This window comes from Henckelia pumila, chromosome 3 (genome assembly GCF_033568475.1).
Source record: "Henckelia pumila isolate YLH828 chromosome 3, ASM3356847v2, whole genome shotgun sequence".
Taxonomy (NCBI): Eukaryota; Viridiplantae; Streptophyta; class Magnoliopsida; order Lamiales; family Gesneriaceae; genus Henckelia; species Henckelia pumila.
The window spans coordinates 175,579,137-175,583,802 of record NC_133122.1 but is presented as its reverse complement, the minus strand read 5'-3'; the positions used below and the strand labels follow the sequence as shown (position 1 = coordinate 175,583,802).

The window sequence follows — 4,666 nt, the reverse complement described above, 5'->3', positions numbered from 1 at the left end:
TATCATAGTAAAATGCATTCTTCTAATTTGTCTATTAATGAAATTGCCGAAGTAATAGAATTTGTTTTACTTCAGTATTTTGATTAATATACGAAGTAGAAGATAATGATTTACTTTTATATTTGTCGATTACTAAAATTACCGAATCAATAGAATACATATGACTGCAGCATTTAAATCAATTATGAAGTAAATTCTTCGATTTACTATGTTGATACTAAAATTACCGAATCAATAGAACACATTGCTTGTAAATTAAAATTTTGGTACAATAATGCCATAAATATATTTTTGAAACTTTAAATACACTAATAATAAATTCATCCCAAAACGACAAGCATACATAAGTCAACAAGTCTATCCACCAAAATAACGCAAAATTATATGCACATATCCACACGTACTTTCTCAAAACTAAACGTGTACACATCCACACGTATTTTCTCAAAAGAAATTACTATCCCAACGTGAATGACATATTTAAGCACCTACATGCGAGTAGACAAATTCACTCCATTCACTTCTAACTTCGTCAAATTGTTCTTGATTGTAACACTGATTCTTGACGTATCCTGCAAATTGAAATTCAAAAAAAAAAAAAGGAATGTCACGGTAAACCAACAAGGCAGCAGTTGCAAACTGAAATCCAAAATAAAGAATAAGCAACAACCTATTTGGTATGCATGCTGACATGTATGATCAGATTTTTATGGGCTTTAAAAATTGCAACAAATTGTTGTTCAAGATAATCTTTGCTGCCAAGATCAGTTCTCAGCAATTCAAATTTTGGGGATACCAGAATTTAGCAGACTTGTGTTAGCATATGATGCCCAATTTATCAAGCCAAGCAAAATACAATCCATACACTGTTGAAATTAAATGATTATATTGACACTTTAAAATAAATTTGTTCAAAACATAAACAATTAGAATCCTTTAGTTATCCTCATGCAATAGGAGAAGCATTACACTTGCAGTAAATAGACAATCTCATCCTATCTTGCAATAAACAAAGTAACAAAAAACAAGGCAGCTAGTTGCAAACTGAAATCCAGAACAAAGAATAAGCAGCAACCTATTTGGTATGCATGCTGACATGTATCAGCTTGTTATGAGTTTTAAAAGTTGCCACAAAAATTGTTGTTCAAGATCCTCTTTGCTGCCAAGATCGATTCTTAGCAGATTGTGTTAGCATATGATGCACAAAAATAAATTTTATTTTTTCTTACAGCGAGCGTAAAGGGTCTCACATGGGAGGTAAAATTCTGTTTGAGAGGCCCGCTAGAACAGAACTTGTCATTGGGGGTGATCTGCCAGAATCCCACAACCAATAAACCATGCCATCCTCTGTCAAATTTAAATAACAAAAGATATAAAAACGAAACATGTAAGTGATATGAGGCAATAACTATATTTCACAACCAAGAACATGGAAATTTGTTGGTCATCTAATTATCATTCTCAATCAGAATATATCATTTTAAATCAATATAGCACTAACTCAAGACAATAATAAGCTTCCCCAAACTTAGCTCACAAGAAGGCATACTTTACACTGTTATGCCACATCAAATCATAACAATCACATTAAATAAAGTAATAAGAAACTATTTAGTAATCTAATATATATCATCAACCGAAAATTCCCATTAATCAATAAAGAACAAATTCATGATAATAATATGTCTGTAACATACTCACAGGAAAAGCATAACCCATTATGCCACAACAAAAAAAAATATATTGAATGAAAAATATATTCTCAAACAATATATATCATCATATAAATCAAATAAAGGGCTAGGTCAGATATTTGAAAGTAATAAAAAGCTTTACCCGTAAATTAAAATATTGCTATTTGATGACCTGTGGATTCAAATGTTGCAATTTGAGCCATGGTCCTGTCTTTGATGGCATGGAATTATTGCTAGATTTCAACGTGTTTTCAATTGTGTTACAAGGATGGTTGTGAATTTTCTTTGAGATGTTAGCTTTTTGTTTGTATGTTGTATTCTAGATCATACTCCTTTCCACAACGAAGAACCTGTAAATTGAGAAAACAAACCAATATTTCCCTTATCAGTCATGGTATGCCAAGAAAGATGCTAAATTTATGAATGTGAACTAAAAAAAGGCATCTATGAATGAAAAATACACCATAATAGGTTGATGAAAGAAGACATAATAGAAAATTTATAGAAAGCCGCCCTGCTCCAAATGACCATAGCCTCAACTAGTCAAAGAGTTTAAAATTTTCACCTATTAAAAGATCTTGAAGGCCGTTTCTTGTGTACAAAGTGAAATTGCAGGATTGCATGTGAAGAAAATTAACTGTCAATCACAAAAAGTTAGTCTTTTACAAAAAATTATTAGATTTAAATTGCATGTACTACTCAAATCAAGAAACGACGGTCGTCTGCAAAGAAAAAAAATGATATTATTCCAGATTAATAAGTAATAATATAGAAACATCCGGTCTCTATCTTCAGAAATCCAAATGTATTCTCTTCATGAAATGGATTGAATTAATAAACAAAGATATAGGAATGCAATATTTATATGATAAGACTTAAAAAAGAAACCCACAAAATTGAACAAGAATAAATGAAATAATATTCTCCACCGATGAGTAAAACCATACGTGTACTGGTATGTCAAGCGTTTCCAGAACCCTCAATCTTGGTATGCTAGTTCAGTGAATCGAGAAAGTGGAAAATGTGGTACAAGATACAAATACAAGTAATACAATCTCATACAGACACCGGCTTGCAGAACAGCCCTTATAGTTGCCCAATAAGAAGGGGATGATCCCTTTTCTGTAGGTTTCCAGATCTGTCAAAGACAATTAGAATTCATTACTAATGAATAACATGCATTGGTACCATAAAATAAATTCAAGTCAAATATTATACCCCTTTTCTCTCAGTCCTTCAGATACTAAGATATATATAGTGGAAGTTTAGACTGCAATTCTGATGTTTTCAGTAATTGACATCAAAATTTTCTAAAGATAAGATATATATAGTGGAAGTTTAGTTGAGGATTGAATCTCGGTTTCGGTACTGATGACGTGCTTTGCCAGAGACAAGGAAACGTCGGTTTGGTTGAGGATTGACTCTCGCAGATCCATAGTTGGCTTTGTGAAGGTGAGTCAGCGTGTATGTTTGCAGAAAGAAAATAAAGCTACTAAAAATGCTAATAAGCAGTTGTGGATCAACACGGACAACGAAATTGAAATCAAAGGAATCAAATTTGTCATAAACTCTTCTTAAAATGTAAGCTCAATGGCCACTGTTATTTACAGCCTAACAAATTGAAAATTTCATACCACCTTCTAATATTATCTCATGTCATTCACAATTTTACAAATGCCTAAAGCCAATCATATTAGACGTTACTCAAAATTGAGTGTAATCAATTGAGGCAAAGAAATAAACACCTAATGTGCATAAATGAAGCTGGCCGAGAACAAACCAATTTGAAGATGGCATGCAGCCCCAAAACCACAACCCACAGTCACCACACGCTCAAATGGAGCCAATATTCCAACCGATACAATCAAAACCCCAAGCAAAATCCATAAATCGTAGAAAAAAGAACCCTAGCAGTGGAAAATCCAAGTTCAAGCGAAGTACCTCACGCAGATGCAGTAGCAGGAGTCCAGTAGTGAAATCGACCCCAAAATACTCTGAAAATGAAGCTCAATCACGAGATGAAAGCCTAAAAATTCAGAGATTGAAAAACCGAAGTGTACGCAGATGTACACTCGCGATTTGAACAGAATCGTGACCAATGTCCCTAACGAAGTTAACAGCCATGGAAACGAACCAAGAACATCATAATATTGCAGCAAATCACAACCAAAAGCCCAGAAATCAAGAAAAGAAGAGCCCAAGATGCGGAGATTTGAAAAAACGCGATTGGAAAATCGCGACCAACAGTGTACCTTGCGATTAATCACTCGATTTGGGAGATAATGAAGGTGATTAGAAGTTAACTCAGTATTGAATCAAACGAAAATAGTGTAACAATCAGTAGGAAAATTCGTAAGATGTGGGTGGAATCGAAAATGTTTTCACGTTCCCACAGAGAGAAGGGAGAGAATATGTCAAGTTAGAGAAAGGGGTAAAAGTTTTTTACTTCACTACACTAAGATTTTTTTAAAAAATTGTTACCCAGATGAAGCAGTGATGAAGCTCCAGCAGCAGCACCAGATGCAATATTGCCAGCAAACCATTTATAGTAGCCATCGCTCTTGAAGTCAAAAAGTCTCCTAAATTAGTCTTTGAATGCAAAGTTCAAGGCCTGTAGCACTTATACAACAATATATCGTATAAAATAATATTAATGAAAGAAGCAGAGTATATATTAATTTATCAATTATAACCTGAGTGGGAAAGTAACGCATAACATTGGCAGTGTTTCCTCTCCATAACGATACAATTCCTTCATCCTGTGTCGTTCTCTTGAAACAATCTCCAATACCCTTGTATGGTTCGGAATGCCTGCCTGACTTGATCATTTCACCCTGGTTTTGAATCAAAAGCTTCACACGCTCAATAGGGGCGGCTGCAGTTTCAGACACAGCAGCTGAAACTCCACCCATTAAAAATTCAATAACAAAGCCAGCACTGAGCCCTTTTTTGGCCGGAGCCTCAACAAACAC

General features: G+C 34.1%; 1 long non-coding RNA gene across 3 annotated transcripts; it reads right to left on the bottom strand.

Moving 5' to 3' along the window:
* Positions 1–286: 286 nt before the first annotated feature.
* LOC140890978 (uncharacterized) lies at positions 287–4,407 on the bottom strand. 3 transcript variants are annotated; one of them, XR_012152371.1, is made up of 6 exons: positions 3,636–4,399; positions 2,642–2,832; positions 2,260–2,331; positions 1,837–2,044; positions 1,251–1,347; positions 287–572 (listed from the first exon to the last, which is right to left on the bottom strand). It is a non-coding gene; the product is annotated as an uncharacterized lncRNA (long non-coding RNA). The 3 variants fall into 3 exon arrangements; XR_012152370.1 differs by having other exon boundaries at positions 2,260–2,832; positions 3,636–4,407; XR_012152372.1 differs by lacking the exon at positions 2,260–2,331 and having other exon boundaries at positions 3,636–4,402.
* Between the last annotated feature and the right edge of the window lie 259 nt (positions 4,408–4,666).